Source organism: Molossus molossus, unplaced genomic scaffold, assembly GCF_014108415.1.
Source record: "Molossus molossus isolate mMolMol1 unplaced genomic scaffold, mMolMol1.p scaffold_m16_p_2, whole genome shotgun sequence".
Lineage (NCBI taxonomy): Eukaryota > Metazoa > Chordata > Mammalia > Chiroptera > Molossidae > Molossus > Molossus molossus.
In genome coordinates this window covers 100,884,889-100,909,216 of record NW_023425355.1, presented here as the reverse complement: position 1 = coordinate 100,909,216, position 24,328 = coordinate 100,884,889, and the positions used below count along the sequence as shown (strand labels likewise).

General features: G+C 41.4%; 1 pseudogene; it reads right to left on the bottom strand.

Annotated features, from left to right (window-relative positions):
* Positions 1 to 5,564: 5,564 nt before the first annotated feature.
* Positions 5,565 to 24,122, bottom strand: LOC118635436 (annotated as a pseudogene).
* Positions 24,123 to 24,328: the final 206 nt, after the last annotated feature.

Here is a 24,328-nt window from a genome sequence, read left to right as displayed (position 1 = left end):
AATTGCTACCCCAGCTTTTTTTTTGCTTTCCATTTTCTTGGAAATTTTTTTTCCATCCCTTCACTTTCAACCTATGTGAGTCTTTTGTTGAGAGGTGGGTCTCTTGTAAACAACATATAGATGAGTCATGCTTTCTTATCCAATCAGCTACTCTGTGTCTTTTTATAGGAGCATTCAATCCATTTACGTTTAAGGTGATTATTGATATGTACTTATTTATTGCCATTTTTGTTTAGTGTGGTTCTATTTTTCTTCCCATTTCTACTGCTAATTACAGCAGTCCTTTTAACATTTCTTGCAGTGCTGGTTTGGTGCTAATGTATTCCCTTAGCCTTTTTTTGTCTGGGAAGCTCTTTATTTGATCTTCTATTTTGAATGATAGCCTTGCTGGGTAGAGTAGTCTTGGATTCAGATTCTTGTTTTTCATGACTTTGATTACTTCATGCCATTCTCTTCTGGCCTGTAGTGTTTCTTGTGAGAAGTCAGCTCAGAGCCTTATGGGGTTCCCTTTGTAGGTAACCTGTTGCTTATCTCTTGCTGCTTTTAGGATTCTCTCTTTGTCTTTAATTTGTGGCACTTTAATTACTATGTGTCTTGGTGTGGGCCTGTTTGGGTTCTTCTTACTTGGGATTCTCTGTGCTTCTTGAACTTGAATGCCTTCTTCCTTCACCAAATTAGGGAAGTTTTCTGTCACAATTTTTTTTTTAATGTATTCTCTATCCCTTGCTCATTTTCTTCTTCTTCGGGGACTCCTATGATGCGAATATTATTATGTTTCCAGTTGTTCCATAGTTCTCTTAAGCTGTCTTCCTGTTTTTTAATAGTTTTTTCCTTTTGTTTTTCTGATTGGTTGATTTTTTCTACCCTGTCTTCTAATTCACTGATCCGGTCCTCAGCTTCCTCTACTCTGCTTTTTAAACCTTCCAATGTGTTTTTCATTTCTGGTATGTCATTTTTTATCTCTTCTTGTTGGTTTTTAATTTCCAATTGGCTTATTTTCAGTGTCTCTATGTCCTTACTCATGCTGTTCAGCTTCCTCAAGATCATGGCTCTGAATTCTAGCTCTGTTAACATGCCTAATTGCTCCACATTGATCTCATCTTCGGTGGAGGTCTCTTGCTCTTTCATTTGGCTTCTGTTTCTGTGTTTCACCATTTTAGCTATCACTGTGAGCTTTGGAGCCTGTCAAATTTTCCCCGTGGGTGTTGGTGTTCTGCTGTTTGTGGCTCCCTCTCCTGTGTTTAGATGAGCGAGGGAGGACCCACGTTGAACACCACTGTCAAGTCTTACTTTCCTGGTTAAAGTTCCCAGCCCAGGAAAGGTACTGTTATCGTCTTGCTTTTTGCCTGGAGGCTAGCAGTCTAGGTTACCTGATGAGTTTTGGGTTGTCAGTTGATTGAAAAGCTCCCTCAGGTGATTAGCACAAGGGGATATCCGGAGGTTTGGGCAGATGCTGGTCATTAGTGAGCCTCAATTAGCACTTCAATGGCCCACAGGGTGGGGTTGGATCTCCGAGGGAGGGGCTGCTGCCTCTCTCAGAGCCCTGGGAAGGAGCAATGTGGCCACCGTCCTGAGTGGCTGCACTCAGCCAAAGCTCTGAGCGCCCTCCAGATCCCGAGTGTCCCGACACAGCTCCAGTCCTGTCGGCCCTCCCTTTGCCGGAGCCCAAGGTGAGTGGCTGTGGCTGTTTCAGCCTCTGTCCCGGCTCTGCCCTGTGGAGCCACTTGGGAGTGTAACCCGAGGGCGCTGCTCCCAGCTGAGGCCACTGCCGAGCTGCCAACCGTGGGCTCCCAGCCCCCGTCTCGTGCCTTCGCAATCCTACCAGGATGGAGTCAGTGTCCCTCATTGTATGGTCCTCTCAAGCTGCTTTTCTGTTGGTTTTTCCCGTCGATTTGTCTGTGTTATAGTTGTAATTCCAGTTTGGTTCTGGGAGACGGTCTGTGTAGCTTTCGTTCACTCCGCCGCCATTTTCCCTCTGTCAATATTTTTTGAAATATATTCTCTAACACTTGCTCATTTTCTTCTTCTTCTGGGACTCTTATGATGCAAATATTATTTTGTTTCCAGTTGTTTCACATTTCTCTTAAGCTCTCTTCCTGTTTTTTAATTTATTTTCTTTAGTTTTTTGATTGGCTCATTTTTTCTACTCTGTCTTCTAATTCACTGATCTGGTCCTCATCTTTTTCTACCCCACTGTTTAGTCCTTCCAATGTGTTCTCTATTTCTACTACGTCATTCTTCATTTCTTCTTGCTGCTTTTTCATTTCCAATTGATTGATTTTCAATGTTTCTATGTCTTTACTCATGATGTTGATGTTTTACTCATGCTGTTGAGCTTCCTCAAAATCACGGCTCTGAATTCTAGCTCTGTTAACTTGCTTAACTGCATTTCATTTACATCATCTTCGGTAGAGGTTTCTTGTTCTTTCATTTTTGAGTTGTTTCTTTGTATCACCATTTTGGCTATCTCAGTGGGCTTGGAGCCTCCCAAATTTCCCCTGTTGGTGTTGGCATTCTGCTGTTTATGGCTCCCTCTATTGGTTTGGATGAGTGTGAGAGGACCCATGTTAACCACCACAGTCAAGTCTCACTTTCCTCAGTAGAGTTGCAAGCCCAGGAATGGTTCACTTATCATCTAGCATTTTGCCTGGAGGCTATTAGTCGAGGTTACTTGAAGAGCCTTGGGTTCTCTGTTGAATGAAAAACTCCCTCAGGTGTTCACTATAAGAGGATATCCTGAGGCTCGGGCAAATGCTGGTTGTTAATGAGCTTCAATTTGCATTTTAATGGCCTACCTGTGTGGGGTTGAATCTCTGAAGGAGGGGCCACCACCTCTCCCCAGAGCTTTGGGAAAAAGTAAGATGGCCACCATCCTGCATGGCTGCAACTCAGCAAAAGCTCTGAGTGGGTTCCAAATCTCGAGTGTCCCCACACAGTTCCTGTCCATTCTGCCCTCCCTCTGCTGAAGCCCAAGGTGAGTGGCTGTGGCTATTTTAGTGCTCTGTCTCAGCTCTCTGCGATGTGGAGCGGGATTGGGAGTTTAGGGTGCTGCTCACAGCTAAGACCACTGCTGTTTTGGGCTCCCAGTCTCCCTTTCGTGCCTCTGAAATCCTACCAAGATCAAATAAGTGTCCCTGTTTATATGGTTGTCATAAGATGCTTTTCTGTTGCTTTTTCTCGACGATTTGTCTTTATGTTAGTTGCAATTCCAGTTTGGTCCTGGGAGATGGTCTGTGTAGCTTCCATTCACTCTGCCGCCATTTTGGAATCCCTATATCTTTATGGTGGGAGGTGTAGTGACAGGAGGGGACAGGGATTGATCTGGGAAGGGCACATCGACCTGTTGGCCAGCGCCTGCTTCCTTCGTGCATTGGCACCTCCACAGGCTGCAATGCGGCAGGCCTCTTTGCCCCAAGCTCTGGCTGCTGGGCAAGAGAGTTCCAACCCTCACCAAGTTTCCACCCTTTCTGGCTCGAGACTCCCTGCCCTTTTTTCATTGTTTCTGATGAGAAGTACACTGTTAACATTGCTGATGTAATCTAGTAAGTTATGAGTATTTTTCTTCTCATGGCTTTCAAGAATTTCTCTTTTATCTTTGGCTCTCAAAATTTTTTTAAACTCATACTTGTTGTTGAATGTATTCCGATGTCTCCCTTTTTCTCCCCATTGATACCCTCCTCCCCTATCCACACTGTTGTTGGTGTCCATTTGGCTGTGCATATATGCATAAAAGTTCATTGCTTTATCTCATCCTGCCCTCCTCCTACACTTCCCTTTCAGGTTTATCAGTCTAAAAATAAATTTGTACTTCTTTTTTTTAATGTTTATTTTGGCTTGATCAATCATCTGTATCGCATATATTTAGTCCCTCTCTAATGATATTTAAAGTAAATTTTAATGTAAACATCTTTACCCTGTAGTGCACGTTATAAAATGTAAATAAACAGTGAAGAGGAAACGATGCATAACAGACTGCATGGAATCAAGGTGTTCTACAGATACCTTTAATGATCATATGGAATAGAAAAAGCAACCATCATGTTTGCTATCAATTTGTGCTCTAATTATCTCAATGAAAAAAGAAAACGGTTTTAAACAATTTCTTTGTAGGAAAAAAAAATTTAATTTTATCAAGGGTAATGCTTCTGTTTTGCTCTTCCTTTGTTGCTTTAATAACCATCAATAATAATCTCAGATGCCTGTGTTATGAAATTACTTACTTCCAAAGTCTACCGAGTTGTATCCTTTCTGTCTGTAATGCTATTTTGGGAATCAAACATATGTCGTCCACTGCCAGTCTCATTTGCATTAAATTCCAGTACAGAAATAATTTAGTTACAAAAATGCACATATTTTTCTTTCGTTGGGCTTTTGAAAACTTTGAAAGGACATGCACAGATGTATAGTGTTATTTCTACAGGAAATGTTTTGTAGGTCATCAGACTAGACTCTTATATGGGTAATTATTGACGACAGATGCTTGCGGTTCTCCATGCGACATCATGTGCGCTGAGATTTAACTGGTTCATCGCCTAAGTGTACTGGAACTGTCAGCAAATCAAGGGCATTTTGAAAAGGGAGCTGAGCACTTGACTAAAATAACGAAACATTTATAAAGCAATTTTAATTAAATAATGCAAAGGTACATTTGGTTAAACATTTTATAAAAAATCAAGCAAAATGAAAAACTTAGCCAATTTCAACATTTCTACAAATGTAACTGGTAACTATTTTGGCCAAATCCATCTTTAGCTGAATTAATGAGAACAAGGACGAGGGACATTGACATATTCTCCTCACCACAATGGAGGTTTTTCTCACTTTTCCACACTGTTTGGCCACCACATGGAAACTCCTAGAACGATGAGCAGTTCAGTCATGCTCTACACTTTTCTTTTCAATGAAAAGTGATGTATCACCTTGTTTTGCTTTTGACAAAATATGGACTAAACACAAGTATACAATAACAGGAATCCAAGAGTAGCCCATACACAAGTCAACTGTGTGTATGTTTTTATTATTTAAAGTCCACCATTCAGCTTATCTGTCTAAAGATATGGTAACAAACAGTTTGTTTCTTTTCCACTAATGATACTGATGACCAAACAGTTTAAGGCAGGGAACGTCCAAGACAGCCGTTTATAATTCACTCAATGAGACAAACATAACCATTTCAGCTTCAGAACTTCTCACTTCTTACCTCTCCCTCAAAGGTCTAACACTGATGGCAGATACAACAGCATAACTGTTTTGGCGTATGACAGTTTAACGCAGGATTGATCCAGGAACAGACCCTGCCATGCCTCCTCAGCATCCCCCTTTGTTTCTTCATCTGTAAAGTGTGACCTGCTCAGTTCCCAGACTGCCATCTCAGAGCGGGCACACACCCTCTGCTCCACACCGAGTGTGTGAATACGCCTCAGTTAAAGTCAAAGGACTGAGGTAAAACAGTGCATGATTGTGCTAGGAAAGAACAGTCTCCAGCAATGAACATCCTCTCATGTTAACTTTCCTAAATTAAATCAACAAAATGAAAAAGAAAAATTATTTTTCCTTTTGGCTGAAGTTGGACTTAGTTGGACTTCTGGTGGTCAGAACTGGTACCACTTCTTATCTTTGTATTTCAACATCATCTCATGGGCATCTTTAGAAAATGAATCTACACTGGATAACATGGCTGTGGTTCTTTCGTCCAGGTCACCCAGTTTCTGCCCTCTTTCATCTAGTGCCAACCTGTCTCGTGCTAATTCACCAACAACTCCAGATGTAGCTCCTTTCACACCTTCAGTGCCACCAGGACCAGGGATATGCTGTGCAAGACTTCTTGAAGCCTTTCCTGAGGGCAGTTCTCCAAATAGTTCTTCTCTATCAAGAGATTGGGCACCACTGCCAAATAAACCTCTATAGAATCCCCTGTTTGGTACTTCAGGTGTTTCTACAGGAGGGAAGAGTTCACCCAACATTTTCTGAAGATTTTCACAGGTCTCTTGGCTGTAAGTGAGTCTCTGGATCTCTGTAGGTGAAACAAGATACAATGCTTCCCCATTGTTGGTGAAGCAGAATGTTCTGGCTATTCACATATTGGTAAGGGGCAAGTAATACACTTCCAACAGAGGCCTTAAACTTGGCAAACTAAGAGTCATAATATGTTCATTGGCACAGAAACAGGCAAGGCAGATACTGTTACTCAATGCCACACTATCTTCACGAAGAACAAATGAGGTCTCTGTAATGTTTGGCTTATAAGCACAGTTCTGAGCTGGCAGTGAGATTACTTTTGCTTGCTTTTCAGAACATATCACTGCATACTGGTTTTCACTAAGTTCCTGAGAAGAGGAAGGGGATACAGAGACCGATCGTTTTTTTTTCAATTTCTCCTTTTCATCTTTTTCTTCAGGAACACTGAATTCTCGCCAGGATTCAAATGCAGGTGGCACTAAGCAGCCAGTGGTGTCCAGGAATGCCATTCTCAGGATCGCCCCTTTTAACCTCAATATTGTTCCACTCGGAGACACAATTACTGGCTGAAGAAATCTTTGCTCTCCTCCTGGGGGAAGGTTTAGTGCAATGACAAGCACTGTTCCCAGCGTAGTACCAACCCATAAACACGGGGAAGGAGACGAATCTGCCTTTCGAGTAAAAGTTTCACAAAAATGGAGAGCAGAGATTGTTCTCTAGATTCTTTATCCATGCTGGTTACGCTTGAACTCCAGGACCGTCTGAAGGAATTCTCTTTTACATCTAAGTCAGGCTTTAGGTCAGTAGGCAAGCTTACCTTCCTTGACATCTTTGCCTGCTAGTCCATAAGGGCGCCATGTAAACAAAGAGAAATCCAGTCATAGTACATAACTTCCACATCGGAAGTTGGAGATTTGCAGCGATCCTCTGGAACTACTGTACCTTCATTAATATCACACGGACCTGCTCCTGAAGGTTGTCGAGGTTTACGAGGATACCTGGGTTCTCTCCGATAAGGATCATTAGAGCCATATAATTCAATAGTGCCCAGGTTGAGGAGTACTGCTTTCTGTAGGTAGTCAACAACTGTAATGCCATTACAATTGCCAAAAACTACCAATCCATAGGAAGAATTCACTGACAGGCTGGTTATTTGTTGTGGTGGTTCTCCACCCACCCATACCAACTGAATAACTAGTTCTGTCTGATAACCTGGTGACTGTTTAAGTGGTGAATTTTAAACTTTTAAACAAGGGACATTATCTCAAAGGCCATCAGGGGAACTGCTGCTGGTGGAAGGATGAGACTGAGGAGGGATGGGCTGAGGACTGGTAGCCCCCATTGGTGTTGGCAGAGGTGGTGCCTGTTCACCCTCCGGGGATTCCACATCATTCTCGTATAACAATTGAACTTCAAGCATCGGGATGACTTCTATAATAACTTCTTGTTTGCTGAATCTGTAAATAATGACAGGAGCTGAAACACCGGCTATGCATAGCATTCTACTTTCGGGACACCAGGAGATGATCTGAATGGCATATGGATCTTCATCTACAATGTCTGTGTTTGGCTTGTCATCTATATTTCTTGACTTTTCAAGTACTTTAGCTGTCTTTAGTTTATATAATACTTGTAGAGTTATTGCAGAAGCATCCCAGAACTTAATAGACCCATCAGCATGCCCTGTGTAATTATTTCTGGGTAACTTTGAGCACCCAAGCCCCAATTACCTCCACTGATGGGCCATTTCTTTTTTGCTGTAACCTTGATGTTACTGTCTAGCTCCAACAGAATAAGGTGCAGAAATAAGGTCCACAGGACAATCAGCAAAATATTCGCAACATGTAACAGAAGATTCATGTATACTCAAAGGGTAGGGATTTTCAAATATAGGATATCCATTTTGTGCAAAGTCTATCAGTACTAAATCCTTTTCTTGAAGAACAGCCACAGCATATGATTTCTGAAAATCATTTGGGTATGATGTTTCACATAGAGTTAGAAAATCAACAATGGAATAGTCCATTTCTATCACAGCAGTACTTTTCCCAGCAAAACTGTTAAGCGATGTCTTCTTCCTACAGTATCATATGACAAACCTCCTGATAAAATAATAAAAGGTTCCCCAGATCTAGTTGTTTTGAATTCCACCTTGAGGATAGGTTTGCATGGTTCTGGCTTCTTCCCATCCTTTAACTGTTTTCCATGGGAAGTGATTGTCTGTATAGATTTAGCAGGGGACCTCACATTCCATATAGTCAAGGTGCCATCTGAATGACTACAAACAAATTGTTTTCCTTCATGATGCCAAGCCACAGAGTGGATAGCCTCATCATATGTATATCTTTAGTCACCTTTCTTTGATTTTAGGTCCCATAATACTACTGTTCCAGATTCATAGCCAATCAAAACCTTTCCTTCATCCATTGGTTTATCACTTATATGAACAACAGGTCCTGGATGAGATTTAGATTTGTACTTCTTAATTCCTTCATTTTTTTCACCCACCCCCTGCTCCCACCCATCTGGCAAGCAACAAAAAGTTCTCTGCATCTATGAGGCTGTTTCTGCTCTGCTTGGTCATTTTGTTTTTAGATTCAATTGTTGATAGATATGTATTCATTACCATTTTATTGTTTGTATTTTTTTTTTTTTTTCACCTTCAAGAAGACCTTTCAACATTTCACATAATACTGGTTTGGTGGTGATGAATTACTTTAGCTTTTTATTGTCTGGGAAACTCTTGATATGTCCATTGATTCTAAATAATAGCTTTGCAGGACAGAGTAATCTTGCCTGTAGGTCATTGCTCTTCATCACCTTGAATATCTCTGGGCACTGTTTTGTGGCCTGCAAGTTTTCTTTTGAGAACTCAGCTGACAGTCTTATGGGAGCTCCTTTGTAGGTTATGAACTGCTTTTCTCTTGCTGCTTTTAAGATTCTCACTTTATATTTAACCATTGGCATTTTGATGATGATGTGTCTTGGTGTGGACGTCTTTGAGTTCATCTTTTTGGGACTCTCTGTGCTTTCTGGTCTTGTATGTCTGTTTCCTTCAACAAGTTAAGGAAGTTTTCTGTCATTACTGTCTCAAATAGGTTTTCAACTCCTTGCTCTCTCTCTCTTCTCCTTCTGGCACCCCTATGATGTGAAGGGTGGCACACTTGAAGTTGTCTCAGAGGCTCCTTACACTATCCTCATGATTTTGGATTCTTTTTTCCTTTTGGTGTTTCGATTGGGTGTTTTTTGCTTCCTTATATTTTAAATTGATGGTTTGTTTCTTGGCATTACCTACTCTACTATTGATTCCCTGTAAATTATTCTTTATTTCAGTTAGTGCCTCCTTCATTTGTGACTGGTCCTTTTTTATGTTGTTGATGTTCTCACTAAGTTCCTTGGAGGTCTCCTTAATTTCCTTGAAGGTCTCACTGAGTTTCTTGAATGTCTCATTAAGTTTTTGAGCAACGTTATAACCAGTTTTTTGGGCTCTGCATCTGATTGATTGCCTATTTCCATTCTGTTTAAATTTTTTCCTGGAGTTTTGTTCTTTTCTTTCATTTGGGACATGTTGTTTTGTCTCCTTATATTGGGTGCTTCCCTGTGATTGTTTCCATGTATTAGGTAGAGTTGCTATGTTTCCTAGGCTTTGTGGGTGTCCTATTGTAGGGGTCCTGTAGGATCCAGGGGCACAGCTTCCATGATCACCACAGCCGGGCCCTTCAGGTGCAGCCCTCCTGTGGACTGTATGCCCTTGTGTTGTAATTGAGTCTTGATTGCGGTTGGCATGTCAACGGGAGGGATGGACTCAGGCAGATTACCTGTAAGACTGGCTGTGCCCACTGACCCCTGCCCTCTGACTACTTTGGAGGATCAGCTATGTAGCTGTCCATCACACAGAGCTTCATCAGGACTCTTGTATCCACTGAGTCCAATCCTTGAGGGTGTCACTTGTGGAGGTGGTTGAGTGGTGGTGTTTCCATGTGCTCTGAAGCAGTCCAATGGGTGTTCTATCTCTGGGGCAAGGTCAGCCTCTGCCTGTTTTCTATCTGGGGCCACTAAGCATAAGCTACAAAGGCATCTGCCTGATGGCTGCTTATTGTGCTGGGCTTGGAGGTGCCTGGGTAAAGCCAAGTTGTGAACCAATGCTGCCTGCTCAAGTGCCAGGCCTAGGGCCACTTACTCAAAGGTATGGGGCTTGCTGAGACCAGATGCTGCTTGTTTGAGAGGTTTTAGACACTCTGAAGCAGGATCCATAGTAAATTTTTCATAAACAGCTTGCAAGGACCCGAAAGTTGGGTGGGCCAGGGCCTCAGGGAATCACCAGGGCGAGGCAAACAGTGCGAGCCAGATTACTGGATTCCCAGATATGGCTCTGGTCTGAGTGCCGGGGTAAAGGCTCACCAAAGAAACAAAGGCCTCCTCCATCACATCTGTCTGAAAACTGCCTGTCCAGCCCTCATCCCATGGCCAAACAGCTCAATTCTTCCTTATATGTCTCTGGTGCCTTTAAAGCTGCCTCTCCTCCGGCTCAGAGAAAACAAGTCCGAGTAAGTCTGTGCACTGGCCTTTTAAGAGGAATTGCCTGGCGCTCCAGAAGCCAAAGCTTCCCTCAGCCTCAGTTCCTGCTGGTTTTTACAGCCAGAATTAATGGGGACTTCTCTTCCTGGCACTGGAAACCTGAGTGTGTGCCTGGTGTGGAATGGGGACCCCTCATTCCTCAGGAAGATCCTTCCCAGCAGAGATGACCCTCCTAATTTTTATCCACCACACGTGGGTGTGGGAAAAGCCCCGCTGTCCCTCTCCCCCTCCTAACAGTCTCGATGTGGGGGATTCTTTAATTTCGTAGTTGTAGGACTTTCATTCAGCTCGATTTCAGGTGGTTCTGAATTATGGATTTGTTGTAGTTGTAATTTTGATGTGGTTGTGGGAGGAGGTCTGGCTTTCAACATTTTAGATATAATGTATCTGGGTGTGAATTTTATGCATGTTATCTGCTTTGAGCTTCATAAGTTTCTTGAATTTGTAGACAAAAGGTTTTTTTCTTATCAAATTAGAAATGTTTAACCAGTGTCACAATTTTTGTTTTCTCACTAAAGGTTTTTTCTTATCAAATTAGAAATGTTTAACCAGTGTCACAATTTTTGTTTTCTCACTGCTTTCTTTCTAGTATTCCCATTGAACGTATATTGGTGTCTTCTATTTTATTTCGCATTTCTAGGTCTCCGGTCATTTGTCTTCATTCTTTATTCTCTTTGTTTTTCAGTTTGATAACCTCTGTTGACCCAGCTTCTACTTCACTGTTTTTGTTTTGTCTACCAGCTGAAATATACTGCTAATCCCCTTTATTAATTTTTTTATTTCAGCTAGTATACTTTTCAAATTCCAAATTTCCCTTTGGTTTTGTTTTTTAAATTATATAAGATATTTCTTATTTTTATTCCTTTTGTTTTATTTTATTTTTAAATTTTGTTGTTGAGAGTATTACAGATGTCCCCCCTTTTTATCCCCATTGCCCTCCTCCACCTATTTCCAGTTCCACCCCAGGCCTTCACAACCTATGCTTTTTATTTTTTTTTAATTTTCAATTGAGTTTTAGAGAGACAGGTAGGCAGAAGGAGAGAGAGAAAAAGACAGCAATGTGAGAGTAGAACATGATCGACAACCCCACACATGCCCCACCTCCCCCACCGGGGATCTAGCACACAACCCAGGCAGGTGCCCTGACTGAGAATCTAACCAGCAACAGTTCCGTACATGGGACGATCTCCAACCAACTGAGCCACACCAGCCAGGGCTGGTTTATTTTGAACTCTTAATTGATAGTCTTTATTCCTTGAGATGTTATTATCACAGTTTTTAAATTCTTTTTTACGGATTTTTCATTGATTTTTGTTTTACAGAGAGGGGAAGAGAGCAGGAGAGGGAGAGAGAGAAACATTCATGTGAGAGTGAAGCATCCATCAGCTGCCTCCTGCACACTCCCCACTGGGCATGGAGTCTACAACCTGGGCATGTGCCCTGACTGGGAATCAAACCAGCAACACTTCAGTGCTCAGGATGACACCCAACCCACTGAGCCACACTGGCCAAGGCATGCTTTTTAAAAATGATTTAGGCATCTTCATTTTTTTTTTTAGTTCTTTGAACATATTTACAATGGTTGCTTTCAGGTGTTTTTCTTCTAAGTCCAAAATCTGGAACTTCCGAAAGCAGTTTGTATTAACTGCGTTTTTGCTATGTATGGGTCACACTTTCCTATTTCATTGCATGGATCACTGTTTTTCTGTTATTGAAAACTGAACATTTTAGATAACTGTATATGTTTATCTAAATATTTAGATATTTTAATCAGTTTCAAATACTGACGTCTCCCTACCCTCTGAATATTACTGTTGACTTGTCACTTATTTATTTGTAGTGACTTTGCTGATATAACTATGTGAAGTCTATTTTCCCTACAGTATTCAGCCTCTGATGTCCCCAGTTATTTTTTGTTTGTTTCTTTTTTATCTTTTAGCCTGACTACATAAGTGTCAACCCTGGGTCAGAGTAAGCCACATGTTGGTCAAAATATGCTTAAGCCTTCTTTGCCAGTTCAGTTTTTACCCTTTACCATTGGATGTGTATTTGGTCTGGAAGCTGCTCTCACTGTTCCAGAGTTTACAATTTTGCCTCACATTCAGTCAGTGACTATTAGCTTGGCTTTTCCCTTTTCAATCACTTCTGAGAGAACACAGCCTTGAGCCTGCACATCGTCTTCTAACTGTCATGAGTACCTGTGATTTTATTCTTAAGCCCAGCTCCCTGGGAGTTACCTCTGTATCAGAGTACATAATTCTGCCAGTGTTTGGTCAGTGAGACTTGCACTCTTAGTTCATTGAGCTGTGTACATTCTGAGAAGTGTTTTTAAATCTTCTTCATGTCTATTCCAATTACTCCTGAATAGGAGCAGCATAGTGTTTATGCACAGCTTTTCTAACTCCAGGCTTGGCTATGATCCCAGACAGGTCTTCTAGGCTTTTCTTTCCCTAATTCTCTCTTAAATTTTTGATTGCTCTGTCATTTCACTGGTGCAATTACTATGATGGAGCTGTGGGCATTCTTAATTATTCTACACTAAGATCTCCATAGTTTTTGACAATATCCTTAGGCATGAAATCCTCTATGCTCTGTTCCAAATAAAGTGAGTCCACTTAGGCAGAGCTACAGAGTTCTTCATCCGTACCTACCTCTCTCCTTGCACAGAACTTCTACACAGGATCTGTAGTGACAGGTTGTCCCTCAACGACGCTCGAGTCCTCCAAGTAGGCGCTGAGACAGTATTAGCTCCTGTTCTCTGTGGCTTGCCCCTCTTGGCATGGAGCCTCCACTCTACCAGCAATTTTGAGTGGGATTGATTGAACCTGTGTTCTCAGTCTGTTTTGTCTGGAGTAGATTTTCTACCCTATGAGTAGGTAGAGGAAGAGAACTCTGTCCTCTTGGCAAAGCTAATCAGGAATAGAGCTCCTATAACACAGGGTTGAGGGAGATGAAATATGCCGATAGCCTGCATGGCCTGGGAAGAAATTATAGTGTAGACTGAGAGCTGGCAGGAGAGGGAGCTGTCATCTTTTGGGGCACATCTGCCAGGAATAGTATACCCAGGTTAGTTTCCATAAAATATAGCTGGAAGAAAAGTGGGGAGCATGTTGTGACTCAAGTGTAGCCACAGAATATCACCATTCTTACCTCAATTTAAAATATTTTTTTAAATGAATGTTTTTGTATTTCTTGTATGTTTTTAGTACTATTACCATAGACTTAAATAATCAGGCCTTTTAAAAATAATTTTCCCCAGATAAATGGTTGTTTTGGGAGAAGGCTCTGCCATAGTCTCCAAATCTACTCTTCTGGAAGTCAGTTTCTAAAGTCTTTAGTAATAAGGCAAGAGAAATATAGAAGGGCTCTAACTTGGTCTGGTGATAGAATGAATTATAATTTTTCAATCTTATGAGAGGAATTTACCTTCTTGGGATAGATGAATAGCAAATTTGAGCCTAACAAAATAGTGACTTATGTCTAGAGAACGTATATCCTTTTATAACCAAATTGTCCAAGAGACACAGTTCTCTTGATAAGAGGCTATACTAGGTGAACCTAAGAACAAGTCATCTACGTATTGGATCAAGGGAGAGAAAATTACAAAACTTGGACATTATGGTTGAGCATCTTAAGGAAAGATAAATGGCTTCAGTGAACAATTCAGTTATCACATTCCAAGTGTATTGGTGTTTATTTCACATGAAAACAAAAAGAGAGTATGACTCAGGATAAAGGAATACCAAAGAAACTAAGCAGAGATCTACTGTGGTGTTGAATTTGGAGGTAGAAAAGCCAGGATAATATTTGGGCTGGGGATCACAAGGAAACATGCACATTTATGTTCCTTAAGTCATATACATAGTTACCCATCTTCATTTGGACTTTTTATCTGGACGGTAGGAATGCTTCAGGGACTAATACAAGGAATTAATAAGCCCTAAGCCACAAAATCTGAAACAATGGCTGTAGTGTCTTTAATGCTTAGGGTTTTACAGGATATTGGGGCAATTCAGGCTTCTGAATAATGGAGTCAACTTTGACTTGTAAAGGTTCAATATTACATATTTATGCCGTGTCTATAGATGATATAGATCAGAGAATATGGGGCACTGAAAACAATAAATCAGAAAAATATGTTAATTCTAAGGGCAAGAGACTTGGCTACACAATAGTGCAGGGTCATCAAGGGAAACCACCAGGCGGTTTACTGGGTCATCCAACTCTATGAAATCAAGGAAAAGTATTTTAGGTACGTCCCTAATAGTAGCTGCTTGTTTCGCCAAAGGGCCTCACTCTAATAGGTTAGTAAGGTTAAAAGGACAGAGGAGAAAGCCTTGTTAAGAAGGTAAGGACCCCAAAGAGATAGGCAGAGAGAATGTATTCAGACCCACTACCGAAATCCCTTTATTACTTCAAAGAACTTTGGAAGAAAATTGGGAGAAATTATCGGTGGAGACTATGGCCCCAGAGTCCACACAAAATTGGGCTGAAGGCTATCATGGTTAGTTTTTTGTGTCAACTTGTCCAGGCCATGGAAACACTAGTTTAAATGTTGATGTGAATATATTTTTAGATGAGATTAACATTTAAATCAGTAGTCTTTGAGTAAAGCAGACTGGCCTCCATAGTGTGGGTGGGTGTCATCCAATGACGTGAAGAACTTCAGAGGAAAAGGACTAACATTGCCCGATGAAGAAGAAATTCTGCCAGCAGACTAACTTCAGAGTCAAACTGCAAGATGGATTCTTCCCACAATCTCCAGCCTATCAACCTACTTGCCAACCTCCACAACTACATGAACCAATTTCTTTAACACACACACACACACACACACACACACACACAACACACACCAAACCACAACCCGCAACCTATTGGTTTTGTATCTCAGGAGAACTCTAACTAATGCAATAATTATTTACTAAAAGGGTTATTTCTCTTTGCTAAAGCAAAGGCATTGGGGACACTAGGAGACGTCTTCCTTGGAAAGGAGTCATTTTGTTTTTGACAGAGCAGCTTTTTAGATTGCCTGGCTCCTGGCCAAAGCAATACAATTCAGACCCAGTGTGTGCAAGAGGTGGTTTTCTCTTTATCAGACTACCCACAAAATGATTCACTGATTGCTTTTTTAAGTACTTTTACATTTTAGGTTAAATTTATTGGGTTAACATTGGTTAATAATGTTATATAAGTTTCAGCTATACAATTCAATAGTACAACATATGTATATTGATTGCATTGCATTGCATGCAACACTGATGGACCTTGAGAGTATTATGTCATATTAACTGAAACAAGTCTGATAAGAAAGGACAAGAACCGTATGATTTCACTCATATGTGGGATATAAACAGAAAGCAGCAAATGAACAAACAAAAGAAACAAACTCATAAAGACAGACAATGGTATGGTGGTTACCAGAGAGGAAGGGGGTCAAATGTATGGTAACAGAAGGAGACTAGAATGTGGGTGCTGGGCTAATTGTTATAACTCATGGATGGGCCATGTCTGACACCATATTTTCTGCTTCTGAATAGCAGCTGATATTTCAGGCATAAAGCCATTAAGAAACATAGGTAGAGATCTCCATGGTGGTGTTAGCATCAATGCCCACCCTTCACCACAGAGCATTGCTGCAAGTGGTGACTAATTAGTCTCTATAGTTAAAAAGAGATTCATATCCAAAACAGCCTGGTACTGGCACAAGAACAGACATATAAAGCAATGGAACAGAACAGAGAAATAAACCAAAGGCATTATAATCAATTAATATTTGACAAAGTTGGCAAGAGCATACAATGGCATAAAGATAGCCACTTTAATAAATGGTTTTGGGAAAATTGGACAGCTACGTGTAAAAAAATGAAACTAGACCACCAACTTACACCATACATAAGAATAAACTTAAAATGGATAAAAAACTTAAATGTGACACCAAATCTACAAAAATCCTAAAAGAAAATGTGGGCAACAAAATTTCAGACATCAGCCTAGCAGGTGTGACTCAATGGTTGAGCATTAACCCATGCATCCAGAGGTTGCGAGGTCGATTCCTATTTAGTGCACATGCTTAGGTTGTGGGCCAAATCCCCAGCAGAGGGCATGCAGGAGGCGGCCAATCGATATTTCTCTCTCTCTCTCTCCCCCTCCGTTCCACTCTCTCTGAAAATTAATGAAGAATAAATTTGTACACAATGGAATACTATGCAGCTCTAAGAAAGAAATGTCTCTTATCCTTTGAGATGACATGGAGGGACCTGGAGAGTATTATGCTAAGTGAAACAAGCCAAGCAGAGAAAGACAAATATTACATGGTCTCACTTATTTGTGGAATATAACGAGCTAAACAAACTGATGAAAAAAATTGACATAGTGGCCTAGAGGTAAGGTACAGACTGACAAATCTCAGAAGAGCGGATGTTTGAGGGGAGGGAGACATAAACCATAAAACTTACATGCATGTATGCATAACCAACGGACATAGACAACAAAGCTGGGGATGGGGGTGGGGTGGGGTGGGGAGGAGGGTGTCAATGGGGGAAAATGGAGAAACATCTGTAACAAAAACAATTAATAATAATTTTAAAAAAATATTTCAGACATCACACACCACAGAATTTTCACTGATGCAATGCCTAAGGCAAGAAAAACAAAGGAAAAAATGAATAAATGAGATTGCATCAAACTAAAAACTCCTGCGCGGGAGCATGGCCACTTTTGGATTCTGGCTGGGTTCGCCCGCTGAATTACTGACACCATGCAGTCTGTTGATGTTATCTGGGATACACTAGGTAGCCAGGAACTTTGTTCCTTCAAAATAAGAACCAAAACACAACTTTTGCAGACATGAGTACAGCCTGACTGGACTGTGTAATGGGTCATCCTGTCCCCTGGCAAACAGTAAGTATGCCGCTATCAAGGAAGAGAAAGGACAGTGCTACTTGTATATGAAGGTGATAGCAGCAGCTTTTCCTAGGCGTCTCTGGGACTGGGTCTGACTTCATAAAAACTATGAGAAAGCACTGGAGCAAATAGATGAAAATCTAATTTACTGGCCCTGTTTTATTGGACACAAGTGTGAGCAGTGATTCACCAAGACCACCCACTATCTCATTTGAATTCCCTGTGGGTGTTGGTGTTCTGCTGTTTGTGGCTCCCTCTCCTGGGTTTGGATGAGTTAGGGAGGACCCACATTAAACACCACTGTCAAATCTTACTTTATTGGTTAGAGTTGCTATCCCATTAATGATACTGTGCTCCTCTAGGTTTTTGCCTGGAGGCTATCACTAGTTTTTACCTGAAGAGCTTTGGCTTCTCAGTTGAATAAAAAATTTCTCACATGATCAGTGTAAGGGGATTTCTGAAGTGTGGGGCAGATGCTGGTTGTTAATTGACCTCAGTTTGCATTTCAATGGCCACTTGGTGGGGTTGAATCTCCAAGGGATGGGCCACTGCCTCTCCCCAGAGCCCTGGGCAGGAGTAAGATGACCACCTTCCTGTGTCCGCAAAAGTCAGCAAAAGCTCTGAGCACACTCCAAATCCCCAGGGTCCCCACACAGTTCCAGTGCAGTCTCCCCTCCCACTGCCAAAGCTCAAGATGAGTGGCTGTGGCTATTTTAGCCTCTGTCCAGGCTCTGAGCTCTGGAGCTGCTTGGGAGTTCAACCTGAGGGTGCTGCTCACAGCTAAGGCCGCTGCCGACCCTGGGCACCAAGGCCCCCTCTCCCATCTCCGCAAGCCTACCAAGATTGAGTCAGTGTCCTTGGTTATGTGATCCTCCAAGCTGTTTTACTGTTGCTTTTTCCTGATGATTTGTCTTTATTTTCGTTGTAATTCCAATGTACTTTTGGGAGATGGTTTGTGTAGCTTCCATTCACTCCGCCACCATTTTTGAATCTCTCAATATAATTTCTTTATCCATTCATTTATTTGTTTGTCTGCTTGTTTGTGCATTCATTCATTTACTGATCTTGAATATCATTTTTTAGGTAGAACTGGACCAGTGCTCACAATAAGGCTAATTATTCCCCATTAGTACTGAGTATAGACTCATCAGAAAAACCCAGTGACCCATGAATCCTGTCGCATTCCAGTCTGACTGTTTTTAACGGACACTGATCGCACGAGGTCAGGCATTAGGCAGTATTTTTCTTTAATAGTTTCAGATGGTCCTTTCCCTGGCCTCACATGGATGTGATGAATACATGAGAGGGGCCCTTTAAAGATCCCTGGTGTTCCTCATCTTTGCAGCTTTCTACGCACTGGTACACTTTGAAGTCTAGTTTGCTTGGTCTCCTCACACATTCAGCTCTGTCTCTCAACTCGGGGTGTCTATGGGCTCCACTGGGTTCTCCTCCATCCTCTTCAAACTGAAACCTGTCTCTAAGCAGTGACTTGGGGCAATCATTGTTGATATCTTTTTTGTTTCTTCTGAGGAATCACTACCCTTAACATTGCCTGATATACCATGAGTTTCCAGCTACTCTTTTATATATTTGGTCTGTTTTATTGTTTCTCACAAGTGGGAGGTTAACGTTGGTCACACCACTTTAGATGGAAATCAAAGCTGATGGCCAGTTTGGCCCAGTGACCTCCCAGTGACCTTCCAAACTCTACAGAGAACTACTGAGCAGTCTCAGATGCTTCCACCCAACCTTCATTTCTTCTCTTTCCTGACTGGAATAAACATCAAAATCGTGTTCTGATGGCTCTCCCAACTTCCCAGAATTCCCACTTTCTCTCACAGGTGTCCAGTCATTTCATTATAAGACTTTTAAACAGAAAATGCATGGATCCTACAAAGTTTACTCGTGGTGAATATTCCTAGCCTGCCTCCCAGGCTTACCAGGAGGTAGAAAGGTAATTGTTGCCTCTCATCCTCTCCAGCATTCTTTATTTAGTGCTTACTTGGGCTTAGTGTTATTTTTTGATGGATGAGATTAAAAGGGAAGCAAAGCAGCTCGCAGGCTTTATACAACAATCTACTTTTCTGGATAATAATTTTCTCCTAGTTAAAAAAAGGAGCTATAAGTGAAGATTTCCTGCACTTCAGACTTTTGAGAGAATAGGTCATTGAATCAAATGTGCCTTTGTCCTGGTACCCAAAACCAATCGGTAAAATGTTGTGAGTTACTGTACCAGTTCCCCAAGGAAATAATGCCCTCACTGCACAGATTGGCTGCACTGATTAGGGCTTTGGGGGTAGGCATATCTGAAATAGAATCCCAGCTCCATCACTTCCTAACTGTGTGTGAAGTGAGGCAAGCTACTGTAGCTCTGGGTGTCTCAGATCCTGGTGCATATTTGAGGAGTAGGAAGTGTGAGAGACATACACAAGTTCTGAGCCATGGTCAGAGAACTGAACATTGCACCTGGCATTCCATCCGCCTGTGAGGACGAGGCCCTGATACCCAACTCTACCCTCTAGCTGGCCCCAATATGGTACGTGTGAGGGGGCAAACAGCCTAGTTGTGGTCCAGGATGACCACTAATGCTGGGCCTGTGAACGTCACTCACCAGGGAAGGAAGCCAAGACTCCGGAAAATCTCCTTTAATTTCACAGCACAAATTGTGGTGGTGGGGTCAGATCACACTGATTCAGATAGCTGATTCATATGCATCTAGGGATTTTGCAAACCAGAAGCTTGACATCAGCAAAGGCAGTAGTGTGTACACCACAAAAATGAACAAGTAAATGCTACAAACAAGTGCTGTCCTTTCACAGAACCTACAGTGCCAGGAAACTAGTGCCCTACCGGTGCACTGGGTTGGAGGGAATCCCTGCTATGACTTTCTTTCTTTTTACACAACCAAGGCACACACTTCACTTATCCTCAGGTGAGTTGTGTGAGGGGAGTTAATATAATGTATTATAAAGGTATGGAGCCACCCCTCATAGTTTATTCTATAGCCAACTGTACCCTCAGTGGTGTCCCGGCCTTTAAGTGAACATTGTAGGAACTGGCATGGCCTTGGTGGGTTCAAGGACCATGTTCAGAATTGCAAAAGGGATGACTAAGGTTTGTCAAAGTCCTTGAAGTGGTCCCCAGGAGTCAGCAGAGGACTGATTTTTGTTGCCAAAACTGCAAAGTAGTAACAAAGTAGGACCAGGAATGAACCACTAGAGCTAGGATAGTTAATTAAGATACATTATTAAGATAGCAGAAAACATGATTAATTGGCTTAACTTTAGATGAAAAATGTTTGTGGGAAAAGAGGTTCAAGGCATAAATTATTTTGAAGGTCAACAATGCCATAAAGTAACACTGGATTGGCTCCTCCTAAGCCAGCTGTCCTTGTGCTACCAAAATTGTGGCCACCATTCCAAATACCATATCCAGATACAACAACTTTCGATGAAAAACGAGGGCTTGACCCATGCTGTGTGTATCCAATTCTGAGCAAAGAAGCTTTCACCCAAAGCACCCAGGTATCAGAGTGTATTTCCACTTAGTTCTTTCTGATCCTGAATAAAGTGTTGAGATATTTGTATATTTTATCATGTTCCATTAAGTAAAAATATTTAAAATATAAGCTGCACTCTTCCATTCAGATTTGACCTTTGGTGGAAGAACATGATGTATCGTTTCCTATGTGATTGTTTCCCCATCCTTACATCTGATATTTGGGTATGTGTTCCAAATAATCTGGGTTCCAGAATTCAAAGGAGAAAAAGACCCACATCTTGGCTCTCCTGGATCTCCAAGTCTAATAAATGACATTCAATGAAACAAGCACTGACAAAGAACTTTGACAGTGCTTTTTACCAATCAAAAAGTAATTGTATGGGTTTGTCTGCACATAGCAGGAAATAACCTAATTTCAGAGGGACTGACAGCCTCCTGGAGAAAGAGAAGTGTAGCCTGAGAGTTGAAGGTAAGTAGCGACCATCCAAATGAAGCATCCCTAACGTAACATGTATGAGGTTGTGTACAACAGCATATATGAGGTTGTGGAAATCAGAGAGAGCATGTGCCAGCTAATGAACAGAAAGAGGTTCAGATGGGCAGGGACAAAGTGGGGGTTGCTGATTCAAAATACTGCCTGTAGCCTTGGTCCATGAGGCTCAATTGGTTTGAGAGCTGTCCTATACCCCAGAAGGTCATGGGTTCGATTTCTACTCAGAGCACATACCTAGGATGCATGTTCGAAATCAAGTTTGGGTGTGTCCAGGAGGCAACCAATTGATGTTTCACTCTCACATCAATCTCTCTCTCTTTCTTCCTCCCTCCCTTCCTCTTCCTCTCTCACAAAAAAAAATCAATGAATATGTCCACTGGTGAGGAGTAAATGTTTTAAAAAATGATCCTGCCTGTAATATGGTGAGCCTTCGTGAATATTTTTGGGTTAATTAATCTTTTGTAATGACTATGATTGGAAGAAAAGTCTCACAACTTTTGAGTTATTTGTGTAGGCACCAGTCTGTAACGGTTCCTCAGACCTTTCAGGTACCATGTTTTATTTAGCTATTGTATCTACTTAGCCTTCTGGAATCAGCCATATCACCCTGGAGCCCTGGTTCCGTGGATTGAAGAATGACATAAAGAAACAAAGACCTGGGTGCTAGGTATGCTTGCTGTGGATAAAAAGCAAAACTCTTTAAGACAGGATACCAATTAGAAAACTTGTGCATCTTTGGCTCCCATGTCTACAGAAGGGGAGCAGAGCCTGGGCAAAGGAAGTCACTGTAACATGGCTTCAACACTGTTTAATCATTAACATGCTTCACTAACATTGCTATCATTTCCACTGACAGTATAAGGATATTTTTCTGCATTAAAAATAATACTGTTTTGTGACCCTTCATGCCTTTTCTTCTCCTTCCACCACTTTTTTACAGTTTGGCAACATTTGGCTGCAGTTCTTGTCTCACTAAATTCAAGCACTTTGAGAACCACAAGCTTCCATTTCCTGTCCAGCCTTGAGCTTCAAACTGAGACTACACCTCCATGGATCCACCACACAGAGTTACCACTACTTTGGATTCTGATTCATCAATGAATCCACCGGAAGAAATATTTCAGGTGGTTGCATCACCCTCTCAACCATCCTTCTCAGAAGTGAAAATCCTAGATCCCATTAATGGTAATGATGACTGCACCTCTCCACCAGAGAGAGAGCTCCAACAGCCATGCAGCCATGAGAACACCCAACAAGAGAAGCAAGAGGAAATTTCAGCATCGGATCCTCTCAAGGAAAAGACCTCCATAGAGAACATGAGACAGAAAACTTTCACTTACATGACACCTTATCAGGGTCAAAAGAATGGAAAAATATCTTCCTATGATACATATCAGAAAAAATGTAAATGTCATTACTGCCAGACCCAAAAGGAGGCTATTTCTGGCAATCCTGACGAGCAGCATCCACTGTCTTGGAAATCATTAGTAGAGGGGTTTAACCCCTTGAATCTCCACCCTGATACCACACAGGCCTGCTCTGTACAGGGTAAACTACCACAAGACTCAGAAAGAGAGAAGAGCCACCAAATGAGGATGAAGAAAAGCAAAATTCCTCTGAGGATCATAAAATAATAATTGAAATAAACCAAAACTCTCATCCCCCTGTGATGAGATCAGAATGACTCAGAGAGATGTGATTATTTATTTGTAGCAGTTCCTTGGGTAGAAGTTGGGGGGAACCAAACAATTAGGAGTGGTCAAGAGGAGCAAGGAGATCCAGTTTCTTGACACTCCCCCCAAAATCCTATTAGCAAGCAACAGCATTCTTCCAGTGAATTTAGCGCCACTCTGTGCCTTTCTGAGAGCATCTACCCTGTAGCTAGAAAGATGGGTAAACAATGGTACTTCCTATTATTTTGTTTTCACAATGCAAACTCTCTTTGTCCCTTCTATCACCCCCCCCTTATCCTGCCGCCAATGAGATATTAAGAATCCCCATAGTGTGAAAGTTTTGCTGATTGCAAAGTGCTTTTATTCTGTTTTACTAATTGATCATAACAAAAAGCGCTATGTCTCATGAAACGCATGTGTGTTTTGCAATTCTGAAGTTAAAGATGAGATTAGATCCACGTTTAAGGGTTTGAATCCAAAGAATGTGTTGTAAAGGGATGTGTGAGTAGAACTTGTGAGTTCACATCAAACTTTTTGTATAAAACATCCTTATTATGAGGGAAGTATAAGAAGATATTTAATGCTACTTTACAAGTGAGGATTAATCTCCCTCCTGAAAAAAATTCTAATATGTTGTGTCAACAGTCAGCACCAAATACCTGTGTATACATTGAAAAGCCTATCTGTCCAAAAAAGTCAGATATTTTATTCAATATTGCCTGGATTATATTTTGTCAAGGGGTACTACAACTCTACATTTAGAGTAAGGGTGTAGGAAAGAGGTTTTTTTAACACATTTATATTATTCTTTAGGTACCATAGTCAGGAGGGCATATGGAGCCATCATACACTTGGATGGGCCAACTCTTCCCTGTAGGTAACACTGGGAAACAGACTTTCCAGCCCATGGTGTGAGCATCTGCCTGATGTGCAGCTACCACGGGTTTAGTACCCATGACAGATTCTTTGCTCTCTGGTGCCCCTTCTGTGTTCAGTACAACCAGCAAGTCCATGTCGGCTACAGGGGATAAAGAGAATCATGATGTCGTTTACACTTCTCCCAAAATATGGCAGATATTATATATGTAGTTGGCTTTTTATAATATAAAATTGATTAAATTGCATTCCTGTGCAATTTCTGACAGTTACCCCACCACTGATCACAGCATTCTGCTAATAAAATAGGATTAGCTCCGAAGCAAAATGCTTTCTTATACAG